Source organism: Lactuca serriola, chromosome 4 (genome assembly GCF_051521515.1).
Source record: "Lactuca serriola cultivar US96UC23 chromosome 4, Lser_US96UC23_V15, whole genome shotgun sequence".
Taxonomy (NCBI): Eukaryota; Viridiplantae; Streptophyta; class Magnoliopsida; order Asterales; family Asteraceae; genus Lactuca; species Lactuca serriola.
The window spans coordinates 145,962,004-145,986,121 of record NC_136411.1 but is presented as its reverse complement, the minus strand read 5'-3'; the positions used below and the strand labels follow the sequence as shown (position 1 = coordinate 145,986,121).

The following is a 24,118-nucleotide window of genomic DNA, read 5'->3' as shown; positions in this document are numbered from 1 at the left end:
TGTGGAGGGTTATTTGTTAACTTAACCAAAGTATAGGTTCCAATACTAATTTAGATAAATTAAATGGACTTGGTTTGTAAATGATTTCCAAATAAGGACTACAAATGGGTCATTTAGTTTTTAAGATTTAAATCTTGGACTTATATTCATAGATTTTTCAAGTAAGGGTAGTTTGTGACATTTTTAAAATGAAGTTTTAAATGGTTAGGACTAGTTTTGAAATATTTCCAGGAGAGGGGTGAATTTTGGACATTTTAAAATGAAGTTTAAAAGCTTAGGACTAGATTTGTAAATTTTTTGAGAATGGGTTTAGAAACATTTATTTGGCATGTATGTTTGGTTAACAGGAGGTTTGTAATCTCTTCTCTTCTCGTCGAGTCCATGCACACGCAAACTGGGGCGGATATTGTCGGATACTACAATACCCATCCCTGCCCCCGAACTCCGACCCCAACACCCGTACCCGCCCCCGACCCGCCAAATCCCCGACGGATTCGGGTAAAAGAAAACCCGTCGGATACGGGGAACCCGATGGATATCCGTTAAGTAAAAAAGATCCAATCATTTTTTTAATAAATCTGAGATATATATATAAAAAAGACATAGTAATAATCATGATAACTAAACATTCAACAATTCATACTTCATTCTCGTACACAAAATAGTAAAAACAAAAAGAAGAAGATACGCACACATCCTCATGTTTGTTAAATAACTAAAATAAAAACAACAATTTTTCATGAACTAAATATCAAAATCCACAAAGCTTGGACCGGCTTCATCATCTTTTATAACTTCAATAACTTGTCCATTTGTTGCTCTAACAACCTGCCCATCTGTAGTTCCAGCAACATCAACACTTGGTTGTGGGGGTTATCTATCCTGAGTGTCACTGCAAAAAAAACAAAAAAATATGGTTGAAATCGGATTGATAGAACATAGATGCTGCTAAAAAGATGTAGTTTGCTAGAAATTAGATTAATTCATTGATAATACAAAAAACAGTTACATATATGCAGTAAAAAAGATACTGTAAAAACAATGCACTTTGCTAGAAATCAGTTCCACTTTATGCAACAATCAGATTTCTGTTTTACTAGAAATCATATTTTAGTTACAACCAAAACAGAAAAAAAAATGTTGATATTGAACAAGTCAATTCAATCAAATAAGTTTTTTAGTCAACACTCAAATTGATAAAAAAAATGAGTTCAAAAGTCAATTTGAAGGTTCATGACTTAATAAGTTTCTACTTTCTAGACAAAACATTTAACAAATATGTTAAAGCAACAAAAGATTCAGTGGCTGCAATCAAGTTGAAGGCATGATATTGATTATAACAAAATGAAGTGTAAGAAATCGTGTGACTAAGTTGTCGATTGTAACCAACATCACTAAAAAAAGATACAAATCCATTAGTTTAATAGGTTAACACCAAAATCGAGTGTAATAAAATAAAATCAAAAGCATGTAACAAATAAGATACAGGAGAAAAGATTCAATGGTTGTAATCAAGTTTAAGTCATGAAATCGATTATAACAAAAATGAGTGTAAGTAATCTAGTGATTAAGAAATCGATTATAACCAGCATCAGTCAAAACATATACAACCAAAAATCATTCAATCAAGAAATCGATTATACCAGGATCGATTATACCAGAAATCGACTATACAAGAAATCGATTATACCAGAAATCGATTATACCAGAAATCGATAATACCAAAATCGAGGGTAAGAAAATAAAATTGAAAACTTAGGGCTTAGGATTTTGGGATGTAGCTGGAACTTCTTGATTCCATGAGCGCTGAATCGGTGATGATAGCAAGGTAGCTTGAAGGTGAAAGATTGATGTCGTGATTTTGTGAAGAACTAAGAATCAAAGACGAAGGGTGGCCGCATCTTTTATAATGAAATAAAAAATTTTGATTCTAGAAAAGGAGATTAGAGAGAGTGAGATCACTTAATGGCTTGAAGAAACGAGGAGTCAATTCCGAAGCGTCGTCTTGATACTGTGATTCACGAATCAATTTTCCATAAACACTATATATATATATATATATATATATATATATATATATATATATATATATATATATATATATATATATATATATATATATATATATATATATATATATATATATATATAATCGGGTTTTAAACGGGTCGGATAGTGTCATATTCGTCTCCGACCCGTCCCCACTGCGGGTATAAAAATCTGCGCCCGTGCCCGCCCCGTTACCCGCTAAACCGGGTACCCGAATCGATGGGTAAAATTTGCATCTCTAGAAGGAAGGGAGTGGTGGACGGAGAGAGGCACGTGGGCTTGAGAAATTGGGAAAAGAGCTGATTTTTCTTTCTACTAGCAAAGCCATATGGGCCCCACATGAGGTTACACTCTTTAAATACCCAAAAACACACATAATTGGGTGCGTCAGGGTCTGATGTCAAGAAATTTTTGGAACGTGTCGATAGATATAGTTTAATTCAAGGATTTCAAAAACTCATACAAATTAATTTATCGAGTTACGGAACTCCAGGAAATCGCGTTTAAAGTTTTGCGTCTAAATAGCCCATAATGCTCGATTTTTCGATTTTTGCAAATATTTTTGCTAAAAATATTTTGAGTATGTAATCAAATATTAGGCTATAACATGAGCCGAGAAAAGCACTCGGAATTTCCATCAGAGGTGTGTAAGTGCCTCAACGAATCGATTCAGTTTTACACGATTAAAGAAAATTAGTGTTTTACTTTCTGTTTTTTTAAAACTATCGTATATTTTTCATACGAACTCCATTTTGGACGTTCTTTAAATTTTCAGAAATAAAGTAACACGTACTATAAGATTTTAATGTTTGATTTGCTTCTAACTACTTAATACAAATTTTCAGTTTTCCCCAGAGGCATTACCCAGTGTTACAGTTTGAGCTGTTTGATTTGTTTGACATTTTCCACATTTGGAAGTAAGGTATCGTTTGATATCTTATAATATTTGAAATGAACTCATTTATTTTACATTAGATGCACTATAATTGAATGAGTTAAATTACAAAAATATTTATTGTAATTTAGTCGTTTGTAGTCTATGACCTAAATTCCAGGATGTTACAATAAGTTAAAATTAAGAAATATATTTTTTTGATTACCTACCTGCCATATATTGGGTTCAACCATTCAACATATGCAACCCTTTTCTTTATCTCTTCAGCTAGCTTATATGCATGTCCATATGTGGAATAATAACCAATATAAGGATCAAAATGAACTAATAAATCTCTCTATCAAACTCATTTACATTGGGAACTCATGTAATTTAGCATGATCATGCCATCTATTTAAACACATGGTGAGCGTTATTTATCAGATTGTCAGAACAATATGAGATAAAGAAAATCTGACAAATTTATAGTACCTACAGACAGAAAAAGCAATGCTGACTAGAGATGCTCCTTTTTACAACCTAAACTCATCCATTATTCACCAAACACACATAATGATGGATAATTGGTTATGAAAATTACACATTTAAAAATACTACAATATTTTCACATCAACATAAACAGATAACTAGAATAAAATTAAAACCTAAATGAACTAACTCGATTAACTGAGTTAAGAAAGCAACAACGAACACTCGATACCTTGTTTCAATTGATTTCCTTTTGTTCTAGTTATCTCAGTTTTCTCTGAATCCAACACATTACCTATTTTAAACAAGATAGTGTTAAAGACTTAAATCTAAACACATGACAATCAAATATATAAAGAAATAAAAAAGGAAAAGACAAAGGCTAACTGGATACAGTAATACAACGAACCTGGATACACAAACTTCTTCCTTTAGTGATTACATATGTTGGAATTCGAATAGATTATTTCCTAGATTCAAGTAATGCAAAAATAATTGAATGCATAAGCTCAACGGAGAATAATCATTACTCCCAAGGTAACTCAGTCACCAGATTGAAAAATATTTTGATTTGGAGTAACTTTTAGGAGTCTTTAAGTATGAGAATCTACAAATATTAAAGAATATGGTGATAAATTAACAACAACTATTTGCATCGTTAACCCACCAAAAGACCATAAAAAGAAAAGAAGCTAAAAGAGGCTGTGGCGGTGACGGTGAGATGGTTTAGGAAATCGAAATCCATGCCTGAACCTGGCGTAAAGAGGTTGTGGTGTTGGGGAGCAGTGTCGATGGTGATGTGGGAAAGCACCTGTAGTTGTGTGGAATCGTTTCACGAGAGAACAAATGATGTCGACGAAATGTGTTGATGTAGAACCGAACACCAATAGAGGATAAGGTTTGATGTCAGAGAGGGATTTCAGAGGAGATAAGGATGTCGGAGGAGAAGGAACGACGAAATAATCGATGGAATCGTTTATCTGGTTGAAGGGTGAAGATGAACACATAATCGATGATCGCTTCAGGGTATGATGGTGGTTTCGGCGTCGACATTGATGATTGGCGTCGAATGTGTAGCAGTTCTGATAAGGGTTGTTATGGATGTAATTGGGTATGAGAAAGAAAGTAGTGAATCCAACTGTTTTGGAGACGACGGTCAGAGAAAAATATAGGATGAGCGATTAGATCTAATGTTTTAGAGACAGAGTGAAATGAAATCTAATTTTCGTTAAAAGAAGGAAAAATATTAAAATTTTAGTAAAGAGGGAAAATTGAAAATTTTATAGATGATGGAGAAAAAATTGTAATCCCTCAAAATACTAGTTTCACTTTTCAACACCGTCACCATACAAACATTTATAGTCACATGTTTTTTTCTTCTATCTTTACTATTTTTTAAATTAATACCATAAAAATTATAATGTAACTATAAAATATTTTTAATTATAAGTTTTATTTTCTTAAATGTCATAATAAAACACTTACAGTCACATGTTGTCATTCTTTAATATTCAAAATAATTAATTGTAGACACTCGTATGAACTTAAACTACTATCATTAAACAATTATAGTCACATGTTTTTTTTTTTCATTTCAGATTAAAATACTTACGGTCACAATTATCTACCGTGGTTATTGGCTAGTATTTGTCAAGATTTTTATGTAAAACAATGACAAAATGTGTGAAAATAGTTTGCAATGGTGACTGATTTTAGCTAACATGTTGCTAAAACAATACTCTATTTCTCCACACACCCTTTTTAAAGGATTTATCGATAATGTAATTTCTTAAATCCCACAGTCCCCATAAAAGCGAAGTAGACACATCATACAGAAGAATTCTCTCTATTTGACACCCAAAATGAGGTATTAGAGTATCCAAGTCTTAAATTCCGTAGCTCCCCATGTAACACACGCCACGTGACCATCACATGAGAGATACGTCACATAACACAAACAAGCAAGGGATGATGCATGGGTTCTAATGCCAACACCAACAATATAAGACTCCACATATCAAACGATGGGCTCCAGTTGCAGGGACACCTTTAAAAGATGGGGGCGGTAGGGCAACATATGCCTTTTTTTTTTTAAAACTCAATCATCATTTACCAAATACAAACAAGCATCGATAATTGGTTATCAAAATTGCACATTCGAATATACTCCAATAATTTCACATCAACATAAACAGATAAATATAATGAAAATAAAACCTAACTAAACAAAATTTATTAATTAAGTTAAGAGTGCAACATGGAGCACCCGGTCTTCTCTGAATCCAGCACAATACCAACTTTAAACAAGACATTGCTAAAGACTTAAATTCAAACAGGTTACAATCAAAGACATACATAAATACAAAAGGAAATAAAAGACAAAGAATAACCAAATACATTCATACAACGGACTTGGATACACAACTTCTGCCTTTGGTGAGTAAATATGTAGGAATTTGAATAGATTATTGCCTCTATTCAACTACTACAAAAATAATTGAATACATAAACTCAATGGAGATGAATTGGTACTCTCAAGTTAACTCGGTCACCAGATTGAGAAATATCGTGATTTTAAGTAACTTGTGGGAGTCTTTAAGAAAGAGAATCTGCAAAGATTGGAGAAGTGGGTGAAAAAATAACAAGAAATACTTAGAATCATAAACCACCAAAATACCATAGAAAAAAAGAAGTTAAAAGACCAAGAAATAAGAAGATTATATATAACTCCCTTATGAAAATCAATTCATCAGCAAAAATTTAAGAAGGGAGGAAGAGGTTGTGGTGGTGATGGTGAGAGTGTTTAGGAAATCGAAAATCCATGCATGAACTTAGCGTGAAGAGGTTGTAGTGTTGGGAAGAAACATCAATGGTGATGTGGGAAAAGCATAGGTGGTTGTGTGTGGAATCATTTCACGGGAGAACAAACAACATCAATGAAATATGTTAATGTAGAAACAAAAAACGGTAGAGGATAATGTAGAAACAAAAATGAAGGTTTGCTCTCCCACATCGGGTGAGAGAAGATTACATACAAGATGGCAGTGGCTATAGAAACCAAGCCCCAAGAAAACAAAAAGCATACCTTTCTCGGCCTTTTGGCTAAGATCAAGTGTAGTATCTGTTCTTATCAGTTTAATATCTGATATGTAGGCCATCGGCCTACTCGATATTAATCTTATTTTTTATGGGGGAGAGTCCATCACAGAGGCTTGCTGCTGGGTCTCTCGAGTGTCGCCTTAGCGTTGCACTACAGCCAGGGCGTGGCGCACCCCTCTAATCCTAGTCTAAAAGTACTTTTAATAGTTTTGAATGGAAGACTTTACTTCTTACCTTGTTATGTCTAATACTTCTATCAGTTTATTCGAACTAGGATCCAACATTCCAAAGAAGAGGTTGGAATTGTTTTTTAGCCTTGGCACACCCGTAGCTCCAATGTAAGTTTAAAACTTATATATATCGGCCTTTAATTAGTAAGATAGGAAGCAAGCTTTTCCTGTGTTCGGAAGGCATATATAGTATAACAGATCCTGCTCAATTAGTAAGATGGTGATCACTTTTATCAACGTTTCCTGATCGCACTACTGTTCCTGTTATACACTGCATCTATAACTTGACATCGGTAATACTACTACAGAACAAATAAGCATATTATGTGGAATTTGATTATGACTATTTATTTGATCCAAAGAAAACATTGTAATTCAGAAGCATGCATCAACTTTGTCTTAATCTTCAATTTTGGAATGGACTTCTCCCATTTACCACAATCAAAGATTACAATTCTCTTAAGAGGGAGAGACCGTATTGATCTAACAGGCCCAGACACACTTGAAATAATGCAATTATATAACTGCCATTTGGCTGTGCGTTTTGCCCAGAGGAAAGGGGAACTAATGGAACACTACAATAGATGATGTGAACCTGATCCCACATTGGAGGCTGAAGAAAGAAAACAGAAGCTGGGTTGTTGCATAAAAGGTGAGGGCAGGAGAATGGAAAACTCACTTACCTGGACAGGGTCTATGGGCGATCAAGAAGGTCCATGGCCTAGGTTGGTGATCTCCATTGCACATTACGGAGAGGTGCCTGTCTAAGGTCGGCCCAAGTTGGTCGAACCTATGTCATAATTTGTGCCAGTGGGGGCCTGCGTTCGCGCGGCCCCTACCAATATCCTAGTTTCAACATTGAACTTTTTTATTGCTTCTTTCATTTTTTTCAAATAACTTAAATCTGAAAATAAAAATTAAAGAGGATATGTTACAAAATACGATGCTTTCAAAATTTCAGGATTTGTTCAAGGTGTAGATTTTTGTCTAAATATGGAAGAACGTGTTGACCAAAACTCTGTGTCACATTTTTCCTTTCTCGACTTTTCAATATCAACTTTCTCTTTACATCTTAATCATGAGAGCTCCTCATGCTATGTTGGTTACTCTATCTGGACCGGGCTTTGTAAGAATGGGGAAATCGTAAAATACAAAAATGTGTCCCTTTAGCCATTTAAATATAACATGTCTAAGTCCACCGTTACAATGTTCATCTCGTGAAATTCTTATTTAAAATATATTTTATTATCACAATTCTCCGATTCGGATTAATAAACATCGCATAATAACTTTCAAATTGCACGTCCAAATATCTTTTATCATTCAAATTTCACATCCAAACATTCTTTAGTATGATAAATTTAGTTTCCTAAGGAAATATTAATATAAATTAATATGTGGAGGGTTATTTGGTAACTTAACCAAAGTATAGGTTCCAATACTAATTTAGATAAATTAAATGGACTTGGTTTGTAAATGATTTCCAAATAAGGACTACAAATGGGTCATTTAGTTTTTAAGATTTAAATCTTGGACTTATATTCATAGATTTTTCAAGTAAGGGTAGTTTGTGACATTTTTAAAATGAAGTTTTAAATGGTTAGGACTAGTTTTGAAATATTTCCAGGAGAGGGGTGAATTTTGGACATTTTAAAATGAAGTTTAAAAGCTTAGGACTAGATTTGTAAATTTTTTGAGAATGGGTTTAGAAACATTTATTTGGCATGTATGTTTGGTTAACAGGAGGTTTGTAATCTCTTCTCTTCTCGTCGAGTCCATGCACACGCAAACTGGGGCGGATATTGTCGGATACTACAATACCCATCCCTGCCCCCGAACTCCGACCCCAACACCCGTACCCGCCCCCGACCCGCCAAATCCCCGACGGATTCGGGTAAAAGAAAACCCGTCGGATACGGGGAACCCGATGGATATCCGTTAAGTAAAAAAGATCCAATCATTTTTTTAATAAATCTGAGATATATATATAAAAAAGACATAGTAATAATCATGATAACTAAACATTCAACAATTCATACTTCATTCTCGTACACAAAATAGTAAAAACAAAAAGAAGAAGATACGCACACATCCTCATGTTTGTTAAATAACTAAAATAAAAACAACAATTTTTCATGAACTAAATATCAAAATCCACAAAGCTTGGACCGGCTTCATCATCTTTTATAACTTCAATAACTTGTCCATTTGTTGCTCTAACAACCTGCCCATCTGTAGTTCCAGCAACATCAACACTTGGTTGTGGGGGTTATCTATCCTGAGTGTCACTGCAAAAAAAACAAAAAAATATGGTTGAAATCGGATTGATAGAACATAGATGCTGCTAAAAAGATGTAGTTTGCTAGAAATTAGATTAATTCATTGATAATACAAAAAACAGTTACATATATGCAGTAAAAAAGATACTGTAAAAACAATGCACTTTGCTAGAAATCAGTTCCACTTTATGCAACAATCAGATTTCTGTTTTACTAGAAATCATATTTTAGTTACAACCAAAACAGAAAAAAAAATGTTGATATTGAACAAGTCAATTCAATCAAATAAGTTTTTTAGTCAACACTCAAATTGATAAAAAAAATGAGTTCAAAAGTCAATTTGAAGGTTCATGACTTAATAAGTTTCTACTTTCTAGACAAAACATTTAACAAATATGTTAAAGCAACAAAAGATTCAGTGGCTGCAATCAAGTTGAAGGCATGATATTGATTATAACAAAATGAAGTGTAAGAAATCGTGTGACTAAGTTGTCGATTGTAACCAACATCACTAAAAAAAGATACAAATCCATTAGTTTAATAGGTTAACACCAAAATCGAGTGTAATAAAATAAAATCAAAAGCATGTAACAAATAAGATACAGGAGAAAAGATTCAATGGTTGTAATCAAGTTTAAGTCATGAAATCGATTATAACAAAAATGAGTGTAAGTAATCTAGTGATTAAGAAATCGATTATAACCAGCATCAGTCAAAACATATACAACCAAAAATCATTCAATCAAGAAATCGATTATACCAGGATCGATTATACCAGAAATCGACTATACAAGAAATCGATTATACCAGAAATCGATTATACCAGAAATCGATAATACCAAAATCGAGGGTAAGAAAATAAAATTGAAAACTTAGGGCTTAGGATTTTGGGATGTAGCTGGAACTTCTTGATTCCATGAGCGCTGAATCGGTGATGATAGCAAGGTAGCTTGAAGGTGAAAGATTGATGTCGTGATTTTGTGAAGAACTAAGAATCAAAGACGAAGGGTGGCCGCATCTTTTATAATGAAATAAAAAATTTTGATTCTAGAAAAGGAGATTAGAGAGAGTGAGATCAGTTAATGGCTTGAAGAAACGAGGAGTCAATTCCGAAGCGTCGTCTTGATACTGTGATTCACGAATCAATTTTCCATAAACACTATATATATATATATATATATATATATATATATATATATATATATATATATATATATATATATATATATATATAATCGGGTTTTAAACGGGTCGGATAGTGTCATATTCGTCTCCGACCCGTCCCCACTGCGGGTATAAAAATCTGCGCCCGTGCCCGCCCCGTTACCCGCTAAACCGGGTACCCGAATCGATGGGTAAAATTTGCATCTCTAGAAGGAAGGGAGTGGTGGACGGAGAGAGGCACGTGGGCTTGAGAAATTGGGAAAAGAGCTGATTTTTCTTTCTACTAGCAAAGCCATATGGGCCCCACATGAGGTTACACTCTTTAAATACCCAAAAACACACATAATTGGGTGCGTCAGGGTCTGATGTCAAGAAATTTTTGGAACGTGTCGATAGATATAGTTTAATTCAAGGATTTCAAAAACTCATACAAATTAATTTATCGAGTTACGGAACTCCAGGAAATCGCGTTTAAAGTTTTGCGTCTAAATAGCCCATAATGCTCGATTTTTCGATTTTTGCAAATATTTTTGCTAAAAATATTTTGAGTATGTAATCAAATATTAGGCTATAACATGAGCCGAGAAAAGCACTCGGAATTTCCATCAGAGGTGTGTAAGTGCCTCAACGAATCGATTCAGTTTTACACGATTAAAGAAAATTAGTGTTTTACTTTCTGTTTTTTTAAAACTATCGTATATTTTTCATACGAACTCCATTTTGGACGTTCTTTAAATTTTCAGAAATAAAGTAACACGTACTATAAGATTTTAATGTTTGATTTGCTTCTAACTACTTAATACAAATTTTCAGTTTTCCCCAGAGGCATTACCCAGTGTTACAGTTTGAGCTGTTTGATTTGTTTGACATTTTCCACATTTGGAAGTAAGGTATCGTTTGATATCTTATAATATTTGAAATGAACTCATTTATTTTACATTAGATGCACTATAATTGAATGAGTTAAATTACAAAAATATTTATTGTAATTTAGTCGTTTGTAGTCTATGACCTAAATTCCAGGATGTTACAATAAGTTAAAATTAAGAAATATATTTATTTGATTACCTACCTGCCATATATTGGGTTCAACCATTCAACATATGCAACCCTTTTCTTTATCTCTTCAGCTAGCTTATATGCATGTCCATATGTGGAATAATAACCAATATAAGGATCAAAATGAACTAATAAATCTCTCTATCAAACTCATTTACATTGGGAACTCATGTAATTTAGCATGATCATGCCATCTATTTAAACACATGGTGAGCGTTATTTATCAGATTGTCAGAACAATATGAGATAAAGAAAATCTGACAAATTTATAGTACCTACAGACAGAAAAAGCAATGCTGACTAGAGATGCTCCTTTTTACAACCTAAACTCATCCATTATTCACCAAACACACATAATGATGGATAATTGGTTATGAAAATTACACATTTAAAAATACTACAATATTTTCACATCAACATAAACAGATAACTAGAATAAAATTAAAACCTAAATGAACTAACTCGATTAACTGAGTTAAGAAAGCAACAACGAACACTCGATACCTTGTTTCAATTGATTTCCTTTTGTTCTAGTTATCTCAGTTTTCTCTGAATCCAACACATTACCTATTTTAAACAAGATAGTGTTAAAGACTTAAATCTAAACACATGACAATCAAATATATAAAGAAATAAAAAAGGAAAAGACAAAGGCTAACTGGATACAGTAATACAACGAACCTGGATACACAAACTTCTTCCTTTAGTGATTACATATGTTGGAATTCGAATAGATTATTTCCTAGATTCAAGTAATGCAAAAATAATTGAATGCATAAGCTCAACGGAGAATAATCATTACTCCCAAGGTAACTCAGTCACCAGATTGAAAAATATTTTGATTTGGAGTAACTTTTAGGAGTCTTTAAGTATGAGAATCTACAAATATTAAAGAATATGGTGATAAATTAACAACAACTATTTGCATCGTTAACCCACCAAAAGACCATAAAAAGAAAAGAAGCTAAAAGAGGCTGTGGCGGTGACGGTGAGATGGTTTAGGAAATCGAAATCCATGCCTGAACCTGGCGTAAAGAGGTTGTGGTGTTGGGGAGCAGTGTCGATGGTGATGTGGGAAAGCACCTGTAGTTGTGTGGAATCGTTTCACGAGAGAACAAATGATGTCGACGAAATGTGTTGATGTAGAACCGAACACCAATAGAGGATAAGGTTTGATGTCAGAGAGGGATTTCAGAGGAGATAAGGATGTCGGAGGAGAAGGAACGACGAAATAATCGATGGAATCGTTTATCTGGTTGAAGGGTGAAGATGAACACATAATCGATGATCGCTTCAGGGTATGATGGTGGTTTCGGCGTCGACATTGATGATTGGCGTCGAATGTGTAGCAGTTCTGATAAGGGTTGTTATGGATGTAATTGGGTATGAGAAAGAAAGTAGTGAATCCAACTGTTTTGGAGACGACGGTCAGAGAAAAATATAGGATGAGCGATTAGATCTAATGTTTTAGAGACAGAGTGAAATGAAATCTAATTTTCGTTAAAAGAAGGAAAAATATTAAAATTTTAGTAAAGAGGGAAAATTGAAAATTTTATAGATGATGGAGAAAAAATTGTAATCCCTCAAAATACTAGTTTCACTTTTCAACACCGTCACCATACAAACATTTATAGTCACATGTTTTTTTCTTCTATCTTTACTATTTTTTAAATTAATACCATAAAAATTATAATGTAACTATAAAATATTTTTAATTATAAGTTTTATTTTCTTAAATGTCATAATAAAACACTTACAGTCACATGTTGTCATTCTTTAATATTCAAAATAATTAATTGTAGACACTCGTATGAACTTAAACTACTATCATTAAACAATTATAGTCACATGTTTTTTTTTTTCATTTCAGATTAAAATACTTACGGTCACAATTATCTACCGTGGTTATTGGCTAGTATTTGTCAAGATTTTTATGTAAAACAATGACAAAATGTGTGAAAATAGTTTGCAATGGTGACTGATTTTAGCTAACATGTTGCTAAAACAATACTCTATTTCTCCACACACCCTTTTTAAAGGATTTATCGATAATGTAATTTCTTAAATCCCACAGTCCCCATAAAAGCGAAGTAGACACATCATACAGAAGAATTCTCTCTATTTGACACCCAAAATGAGGTATTAGAGTATCCAAGTCTTAAATTCCGTAGCTCCCCATGTAACACACGCCACGTGACCATCACATGAGAGATACGTCACATAACACAAACAAGCAAGGGATGATGCATGGGTTCTAATGCCAACACCAACAATATAAGACTCCACATATCAAACGATGGGCTCCAGTTGCAGGGACACCTTTAAAAGATGGGGGCGGTAGGGCAACATATGCCTTTTTTTTTTTAAAACTCAACCATCATTTACCAAATACAAACAAGCATCGATAATTGGTTATCAAAATTGCACATTCGAATATACTCCAATAATTTCACATCAACATAAACAGATAAATATAATGAAAATAAAACCTAACTAAACAAAATTTATTAATTAAGTTAAGAGTGCAACATGGAGCACCCGGTCTTCTCTGAATCCAGCACAATACCAACTTTAAACAAGACATTGCTAAAGACTTAAATTCAAACAGGTTACAATCAAAGACATACATAAATACAAAAGGAAATAAAAGACAAAGAATAACCAAATACATTCATACAACGGACTTGGATACACAACTTCTGCCTTTGGTGAGTAAATATGTAGGAATTTGAATAGATTATTGCCTCTATTCAACTACTACAAAAATAATTGAATACATAAACTCAATGGAGATGAATTGGTACTCTCAAGTTAACTCGGTCACCAGATTGAGAAATATCGTGATTTTAAGTAACTTGTGGGAGTCTTTAAGAAAGAGAATCTGCAAAGATTGGAGAAGTGGGTGAAAAAATAACAAGAAATACTTAGAATCATAAACCACCAAAATACCATAGAAAAAAAGAAGTTAAAAGACCAAGAAATAAGAAGATTATATATAACTCCCTTATGAAAATCAATTCATCAGCAAAAATTTAAGAAGGGAGGAAGAGGTTGTGGTGGTGATGGTGAGAGTGTTTAGGAAATCGAAAATCCATGCATGAACTTAGCGTGAAGAGGTTGTAGTGTTGGGAAGAAACATCAATGGTGATGTGGGAAAAGCATAGGTGGTTGTGTGTGGAATCATTTCACGGGAGAACAAACAACATCAATGAAATATGTTAATGTAGAAACAAAAAACGGTAGAGGATAATGTAGAAACAAAAATGAAGGTTTGCTCTCCCACATCGGGTGAGAGAAGATTACATACAAGATGGCAGTGGCTATAGAAACCAAGCCCCAAGAAAACAAAAAGCATACCTTTCTCGGCCTTTTGGCTAAGATCAAGTGTAGTATCTGTTCTTATCAGTTTAATATCTGATATGTAGGCCATCGGCCTACTCGATATTAATCTTATTTTTTATGGGGGAGAGTCCATCACAGAGGCTTGCTGCTGGGTCTCTCGAGTGTCGCCTTAGCGTTGCACTACAGCCAGGGCGTGGCGCACCCCTCTAATCCTAGTCTAAAAGTACTTTTAATAGTTTTGAATGGAAGACTTTACTTCTTACCTTGTTATGTCTAATACTTCTATCAGTTTATTCGAACTAGGATCCAACATTCCAAAGAAGAGGTTGGAATTGTTTTTTAGCCTTGGCACACCCGTAGCTCCAATGTAAGTTTAAAACTTATATATATCGGCCTTTAATTAGTAAGATAGGAAGCAAGCTTTTCCTGTGTTCGGAAGGCATATATAGTATAACAGATCCTGCTCAATTAGTAAGATGGTGATCACTTTTATCAACGTTTCCTGATCGCACTACTGTTCCTGTTATACACTGCATCTATAACTTGACATCGGTAATACTACTACAGAACAAATAAGCATATTATGTGGAATTTGATTATGACTATTTATTTGATCCAAAGAAAACATTGTAATTCAGAAGCATGCATCAACTTTGTCTTAATCTTCAATTTTGGAATGGACTTCTCCCATTTACCACAATCAAAGATTACAATTCTCTTAAGAGGGAGAGACCGTATTGATCTAACAGGCCCAGACACACTTGAAATAATGCAATTATATAACTGCCATTTGGCTGTGCGTTTTGCCCAGAGGAAAGGGGAACTAATGGAACACTACAATAGATGATGTGAACCTGATCCCACATTGGAGGCTGAAGAAAGAAAACAGAAGCTGGGTTGTTGCATAAAAGGTGAGGGCAGGAGAATGGAAAACTCACTTACCTGGACAGGGTCTATGGGCGATCAAGAAGGTCCATGGCCTAGGTTGGTGATCTCCATTGCACATTACGGAGAGGTGCCTGTCTAAGGTCGGCCCAAGTTGGTCGAACCTATGTCATAATTTGTGCCAGTGGGGGCCTGCGTTCGCGCGGCCCCTACCAATATCCTAGTTTCAACATTGAACTTTTTTATTGCTTCTTTCATTTTTTTCAAATAACTTAAATCTGAAAATAAAAATTAAAGAGGATATGTTACAAAATACGATGCTTTCAAAATTTCAGGATTTGTTCAAGGTGTAGATTTTTGTCTAAATATGGAAGAACGTGTTGACCAAAACTCTGTGTCACATTTTTCCTTTCTCGACTTTTCAATATCAACTTTCTCTTTACATCTTAATCATGAGAGCTCCTCATGCTATGTTGGTTACTCTATCTGGACCGGGCTTTGTAAGAATGGGGAAATCGTAAAATACAAAAATGTGTCCCTTTAGCCATTTAAATATAACATGTCTAAGTCCACCGTTACAATGTTCATCTCGTGAAATTCTTATTTAAAATATATTTTATTATCACAGTTCTCCGATTCGGATTAATAAACATCGCATAATAACTTTCAAATTGCACGTCCAAATATCTTTTATCATTCAAATTTCACATCCAAACATTCTTTAGTATGATAAATTTAGTTTCCTAAGGAAATATTAATATAAATTAATATGTGGAGGGTTATTTGTTAACTTAACCAAAGTATAGGTTCCAATACTAATTTAGATAAATTAAATGGACTTGGTTTGTAAATGATTTCCAAATAAGGACTACAAATGGGTCATTTAGTTTTTAAGATTTAAATCTTGGACTTATATTCATAGATTTTTCAAGTAAGGGTAGTTTGTGACATTTTTAAAATGAAGTTTTAAATGGTTAGGACTAGTTTTGAAATATTTCCAGGAGAGGGGTGAATTTTGGACATTTTAAAATGAAGTTTAAAAGCTTAGGACTAGATTTGTAAATTTTTTGAGAATGGGTTTAGAAACATTTATTTGGCATGTATGTTTGGTTAACAGGAGGTTTGTAATCTCTTCTCTTCTCGTCGAGTCCATGCACACACAAAAAAACAAAATGGTCTTGTGGCTTTCTGATCGATCGATGAAGGGCAAGAACCAACAACAAAACAACAAGACGGTGGTGGACGTTACTTACAACCATAAGAGGTGGCTGATGGCGGTGGCACACAGTGGCCAAGGCTGGCCCAAACACCTGGGCGAGTGGGGCAAAGGCCCAGGGCAGCAAGCTGGGAAGTGGCATCATGTTAGGCCTGGTATTTTTAGCATGTATAAAATTTAGCCCAAACTTAAATGTGGCCCAAAGCTCTCGAATTCCTTAATCAGTTCAACCACATAGGGTGGGCGCTAGACTTGAGAGACGGATGCACGCCAGCCACTCTTGCACAATAAACGAGAATCACTTCGATTCTTGAGCATCGATTGATTTCACTACAGATGCATCACATATAGTGGTTTGGTGGAGTTGAGAAGATGTTAAGACTCAAGACGTCAAGACTCAAGACGAGACTCATGGCTGCTTCTAATATCTAGGATCCAGCATTTAAGATAAGAAAAAAAAAATAGAAAAATCAATATCCCATCCTCTTTTTCCTTTGATTTATTTTTATATGTTATCTAATTTGATTTCCTACGTGCAGTCTTGCTAATTAATTGATTTCTGGAGACTTGATTGTCGGAGAGATTCTTTGGAGACTTGAGAAGCAGGGATGGAATTTTTTGTAAGGTATGATTCATATTTCTGGAAAAGTGGAAATCAAATTTATGAAATATGGACTTTTGTTTCTTACTTCGGTAAATCTCATTTCTTTCTTATTTATGGAGTTCATTAATTTAATATATTTTTTTTATTTCCTGTAAATTAAATATATTTTTTTGGAAATGAAAGTTCCATTGTTTCATAATTATTTTTCTGGAAATGAAAGTTACATTGTTTCCTAATTATGTTTCTAGTTACATTTTTCCTGGAATATTGAGTTCATTAGTTGAAGATTTGTAATTTGTCCTAAAATTATATTTTTCCTCATTCAAAAACAACTTTAGTTTTTAATGTACTAATTTCTATGTTGTTTTGGTTTTAACATTGTTATTATTTAGATTGTGGACCGGAGCAATGATGAAACCAAAGAAAACAAAAGAGAATAACGAAAAAGGAATAACATTGAGTGTTGTTGATGCTATTTGGAAATGAGAAAGGGCATCTAGTTTTTCAAGGTCAATTAAAATGCAACATGGCACATGTGATTAATTTTATGTTTTTAAACGAAGTATATTTGTGTTAAGGGACTCAAGGCTTATTTATTTATTTATTTATTTTGAATAGTAGTTTAATGTTAACAGTCAAAAGAATATAACATACTCAGATTCGATTTTGATAAGTGTTATAAGCAAAAGTAGTTGTTTCGAGTTTGTTACTATTATGGCTATGCTATTTCTAGTTTTATAGTTATTTTTACCAAAAGTATTGAAGGTTCGGTCTTGATCCTATATATAACCTCTGACTTCACCCACTTTTGAAACGCAAATGAGTAAGGGTCCGGTTAATGGAAAGTGATTAATAAACCATGTTCTTTATTTGTTTACCTCCATGTTTTCTTAGAAACTATAAAACAGGGGCATTATTTTCTTATCTCGCCCTGGGCATGGAAAACCAATGGACCGGCCCTGACGGTGGCATGAGCTCTGACGAAGTGGCAGGGGTAGGGTTTCGAGTAGTTGCTGCCTTTGGTTATCCTTCTGTTTTGGAGCTGAAATCGACGAGGGGAAGGGTTGGGATGGTGGTGGGGCTTAAGGAGGTGTTTGGTGGGTTTAGAGTGGTGGAACGGTGGTGTGTGTGTGTGTGTGTGTAACTGAGAGAGTGAGATAGAAAGAGTTTAGAGAGAAAGAGATCAAGAACTAGAGAGAGGAGATGATGGTTGATGTTGTGAGGATTGAGGGAAGACATGAGCTTCTATTTATAGCCTAATGAGGCACTTACATGCCTAAGGAAGCCATACTCTCAAATAAAATCAAACACTCAAAATGGAGATAGGCCTTGTACAATTGGAGATGGGGTGTAAGCAAGAAGGAAGGGAATGGTGGACGGAGAAAGGCACGTGGGCTTGAGAGATGGGGGAAAAGAGCTGATTTTTCTTTCTACTAGCAAATCCATATGGGGCCACATGAGGTTAAACTCTTTAAATACCCAAAAACACACATAATCGAGTGCTTCGGGGTCTCAATGTTGAAATTTTTTTCGAACGTGCCGATAGATAGAGTTTAATTCAAGGATTTCAAAAACCCAAATCGGATTAATTTTTCGAGTTAAGGAACTCCAGGAAATCGCATTTAAAGTTTCACGTCTAAATAGCTTGTAATGCTCGATTTTCCGATTTTCGCAAATATTTTTGCTAAAAATATTTTGAGTATGAAATCAAATATTAGGCTATAGCATGAGCCCAAAAAAGCTCTCGGAATTTCCATCAGATGTGTGTAAGTGCCTCAACGAATCGATTCAGTTTTACACGATTAAAGAAAACTAGTGTTTTACTGTCTGTTTTCTTAAAACTATCTTATATTTCTCATACGAACTCCGTTTTGGACGTTCTTTATATTTTCAGAAATAAGGTAACATGTACTATAAGATTTTAATGTTTGATTTGCTCATAACTACTTAATACAAATTTTCAGTTTTCCAGATGGATTACCTAGTGTTGCAGTTTGAGTTGTTTGACACTTTCCACATTTGGAAGTAAGGTATCGTTTGATATCTTATAATATTTGAAATGAACTTAGTTATTTTACATTAGATGCACTACAATTGAATGAGTTAAATTACAAAAATATTTACTCTAATTTAGTCGTTTGTAGTCTATGACCTAACTTTGGGATGTTAAAATAAGTTAAAAGTAGGAAATATATTTATTTGATTACCTACCTGCCATATATTGGGTTCAACCATTCAACATATGCAACCCTTTTCTTTATCTCTTTAGCTAGCTTATATGCATGTCCATATGCGGAATAATAACCAATATAAGGAACAAAATGAACTAATAAATCTCTCTATCAAACTCATTTACCTTAGGAACTCATGTAATTTAGTATGATCACGCCATCTATTTAAACTCATGGTAAGCGTTATTTATCAGATCGTAATAAGAACAATATGAGATAACGAAAATCTGATAAATTTATAGTACCTACATACAGAAAAAACAATGCTGACTAGAGATGCTCCTTTTTACAACCTAAACTCATCCATTATTCACCAAACACACACAATCATGGATAATTGGTTATCAAAATTACACATTTAAAAATACTCCAATATTTTCACATCAACATAAACATATAACTAGAATAAAATTAAAACCTAAATGAACTAAATCGATTAATTGAGTTAAGAAAGCAACAACGAACACTCAATACCTTATTTCAATTGATTTCCTTTTGTTATAGTTATCTCAGTTTTCTTTAAATCAACACAATACCAATTTTAAACAAGACAATGTTAAAGACTTAAATCTAAACACTTGACAGTCAAATATATAAAGAAATAAAAAAAGGAAAAGACAAAGGCTAAACAAATACAATAATACAACGAACCTGGATACACAAACTTCTTCCTTTAGTGATTACACTAGGCGTGAGACCCATGTATTACATGAGTTTAATTAAAAAAATATATATATAATTTTAACAATTTGAAAAGTTTCAATTTATAAGAAAATGAGAAAATTTTTGAATTATTAAAATTAATGAGACTTTAATGTATTGAATACATTACATATATAAACACTTTCTAATAAATACTTTACATATATATTACCTTACACATTAAATGTGGAAATTTATTTTAATAAAATGAAAAATACAATAAAATGACAAGTGGAAAATAGAAAATTTAAAAATTCTAGAAAAATGACATGTGTCCAAATGAAGGAGAAGAGAACATGTGGCAAAAAAAAACCTTCATTTATTATAGTAGATATGTTGGAATTCAAATAGATTATTTCCTAGATTCGGGTAATGCAAAAATAATTGAATGCATAAACTCAACGGAGAATAATCATTACTCTCAAGGTAACCCAGTCACCAGATAGAAAAATATTTTCATTTGGAGTAACTTTTAGGAGTCTTTAAGTATGAGAATCTACAAATATTAAAGAATATGGTGATAAATTAACAACAACTATTTGCATCGTAAACCCACCAAAAGACCATAAAAAGAAAAGAAGCTAAAAGAGGCTGTGGTGGTGATGGTGAGATGGTTTAGGAAATCGAAATTCATGCCTGAACCCGGCGTAAAGAGGTTGTGGTGTTGGGGAGCAGTGTAGATGGTGATGTGGGAAAGCACCTATAGTTGTGTGGAATCGTTTCACGAGAGAACAAATGATGTCGACGAAATGTGTTGATGTAGAATCGAACACCAATAGAGGATAAGGTTTGATGTCAGAGAGGGATTTCAGAGGAGATGAGGATGTCGGAGGAGAAGGAACGACGAAATAATCGATGGATTCGTTTATGAGGTTGAAGGGTGAAGATGAACACATAATCGACGATCGCTTCAGGGTATGATGGTGGTTTCGGCGTCGACATTGATGATTGGCGTCGAACGTGTAGCAGTTCTGATAAGGGTTGTTATGGATGTAATTGGGTATGAGAAAGAAAGTAGTGAATCCAACTGTTTTGGAGACGACGGTCAGAGAAAAATATAGGATGAGCGATTAGATCTAATGTTTTAGAGACAGAGCGAAATGAAATCTAATTTTCGTTAAAAGAAGGAAAAATACTAAAATTTTAGTAAAGGGGGAAAATTGAAAATTTTATAGATGACGGAGAAAAAATTGTAATCCCTCAAAATACTAGTTTCACTTTTCAACACCGTCACCATACAAACATGTATAGTCACATGTTTTTTTCTTCTATCTTTACTATTTTTTAAATTAATACCATCAAAATTATAATGTAACTATAAAAAAATTTTAATTATAAGTTTTATTTTCTTAAATGTCATAATAAAACACTTACAGTCATATGTTGTCATTCTTTAATATTCAAAATAATTTATTGTAGACACTCGTATGAACTTAAACTACTATCATTAAACACTTATAGTCACATGTTTTTTTTTTTCATTTCAGAATAAAATACTTACGGTCACAATTATCTACCGTGGTTATTGTCTAGTATTTGTCAAGTTTTTTATGTAAAACAATGACAAAATGTGTGAAAATAGTTTGCAATGGTGACTGATTTTAGCTAACATGTTGCTAAAACAATACTGTAATTTGATTAATAATTTTTAGTGACGCAAATAACTAAAACCATGACAACCCTTTTTTACAAACAATGACCGTAGGTCCGTTTTGTACTAGTGTAAAATCTTAATTTTAAGGATATTACATCTTTCGTCCCCTCATTCAACAAGAAATCATCCCTCGTTACCAAATATAGTATTATAAATATTTTAACGGTACTTTTACTACTTAAGAAATTGTGTGTTTCTGTTGGCTTGTATAAGTTCTGGGTATTCTATTTCATCACCAAATGTGATTGGGTGTCATTATAGATATGTTACCAATATTTCCTATAATGACATGTTTCATGAAAACAACCACCTTAAGATTGATTGGAGGTTTGTATCGATAATTTGTCACTAGAAATATAGTTTGTCTATCTCCCACCTCCTCAATCCGCTAACATATCTATATATTTATTATCGCTTTTATCACCATGGATACTTCTCTACTTTCCTTTGCAAGTTTTTATTATATAAAAATGTCAATCATATATAATAACTTTGAGGAGGGAGGATACTATTATGTATATTTCTTTTTAAATGACATATATTAAGAAAAAGAGAGCCCGAGTTAGGCACATGCTAGTGAGGAAAACCATGCCATTACAACAAGTTACGTATTCCACCTAGATGAGTTTAACCAAGTACATCAATCGAAAGTAATTTTACTACTCCTAACCAAAATCCAAATTTTTTTATTTCTTAATACTGTTTTGAAAAAAGTGTCTCTATTTCTCCACACACCCTTTTCAAAGGATTTATCGATAATGTAATTTCTTAAATCCCACAGTCCCCATAAAAGCGAAGTAGACACATCATACAGAAGAATTCTCTGTATTTGACACCCGAAATGAGGTATTAGAGTATCCAAGTCTTAAATTCCGTAGTTCCCCATGTAACACACGCCGCATGACCATCACATGTGAGATACGTCACATAACACAAACAAGCAAGGGATGATGCATGGGTTCTAAAGCCAACACCAACAATATAAGACTCCACATATCAAACGATGGGCTCCAGGGACACCTTTAAAAGATGGGGGCGGTAGGGCAACATATGCCTATTTTTTTTAAACTCAACCATCATTTACCAAATACAAACAAGCATCGATAATTGGTTATCAAAATTGCACATTCGAATATACTCCAATAATTTCACATCAACATAAACAGATAAATATAATGAAAATAAAACCTAACTAAACAAAATTTATTAATTGAGTTAAGAGAGCAACATGGAGCACTCGGTCTTCTCTGAATCCATCACAATACCAACTTTAAACAAGACATTGCTAAAGACTTAAATCCAAATAGGTTAAAATCAAAGACATACAGAAATACAAAAGGAAATAAAAGACAAAGAATAACCAAATACATTCATACAACGAACCTGGATACACAACATCTGCCTTTGGTGAGTAAATATGTAGGAATTTGAATAGATTATTTCCTATATTCAACTACTGCAAAAATAATTGAATACATAAACTCGATGGAGATGAATTGGTACTCTCAAGTTAACTCGGTCACCAGATTGAGAAATATTGTGATTTTAAGTAACTTGTGGGAGTCTTTAAGAAAGAGAATCTGCAAAGATTGAAGAAGTTGGTGAAAAAATAACAAGAAATACTTAGAATCATAAACCACCAAAATACCATAGAAAAAAAAGAAGTTAAAAGACCAAGAAATAAGAAGATTATATATAACTCCCCTATGAAAATCAATTCATCAGCAAAAATTTAAGAAGGGAGGAAGAGGTTGTGGTGGTGATGGTGAGAGTGTTTAGGAAATCGAAATCCATGCATGAACTTAGCGTGAAGAGGTTGTAGTGTTGGGGAGAAACATCGATGGTGGTGTGGGAAAAGCACATGTGGTTGTGTGTGGAATCATTTCACTGGAGAACAAACAACATCAATGAAATATGTTAATGTAGAAACAAAAAACGGTAGAGGATAAGGTGTTGGATTAGGTGTCTAAGCTCGTAATTACTATAATTGGCATATACTTGAATTGATGGTAGCACAGTCCGTTTGGGTTGTCCTTAAAACCTGGTAATTCAATAGGATACCTTTTAGAGAGAGGGAGATAGATTGATTTATTAATTTATTATATGATTAATAAATTAATTAGAAATAAAAATAAATGATTTGTTAATATATTATGAGAATAATATATTAGTTAGAAATACTGTTATTTAATTAAGAATTAATCAAAAATTAATTGGAATTAATTTTGGGATTAATTGAAT

General features: G+C 33.4%; 2 long non-coding RNA genes and 4 other non-coding genes across 6 annotated transcripts; 4 read left to right on the top strand and 2 right to left on the bottom strand.

Moving 5' to 3' along the window:
- Positions 1-603: 603 nt before the first annotated feature.
- LOC145100385 (uncharacterized) lies at positions 604-1,956 on the bottom strand. The gene is made up of 2 exons (XR_013705007.1): positions 1,644-1,956; positions 604-892 (listed from the first exon to the last, which is right to left on the bottom strand). It is a non-coding gene; the product is annotated as an uncharacterized LOC145100385 (long non-coding RNA).
- A 4,537-nt stretch (positions 1,957-6,493) lies between these two features.
- On the top strand, positions 6,494-6,689 carry LOC145103336 (U2 spliceosomal RNA). Its single transcript, XR_013706437.1, has one exon. It is a non-coding gene; the product is annotated as a U2 spliceosomal RNA (small nuclear RNA).
- Positions 6,690-7,416: 727 nt separating this feature from the next.
- On the top strand, positions 7,417-7,580 carry LOC145103323 (U1 spliceosomal RNA). Its single transcript, XR_013706424.1, has one exon. It is a non-coding gene; the product is annotated as a U1 spliceosomal RNA (small nuclear RNA).
- A 1,160-nt stretch (positions 7,581-8,740) lies between these two features.
- LOC145102696 (uncharacterized) lies at positions 8,741-10,150 on the bottom strand. Its single transcript, XR_013706237.1, has 2 exons — positions 9,781-10,150; positions 8,741-9,029 (listed from the first exon to the last, which is right to left on the bottom strand). It is a non-coding gene; the product is annotated as an uncharacterized LOC145102696 (long non-coding RNA).
- Positions 10,151-14,596: 4,446 nt separating this feature from the next.
- LOC145103335 (U2 spliceosomal RNA) lies at positions 14,597-14,792 on the top strand. The gene has a single exon (XR_013706436.1). It is a non-coding gene; the product is annotated as a U2 spliceosomal RNA (small nuclear RNA).
- Positions 14,793-15,519: 727 nt separating this feature from the next.
- On the top strand, positions 15,520-15,683 carry LOC145103322 (U1 spliceosomal RNA). Its single transcript, XR_013706423.1, has one exon. It is a non-coding gene; the product is annotated as a U1 spliceosomal RNA (small nuclear RNA).
- Positions 15,684-24,118: the final 8,435 nt, after the last annotated feature.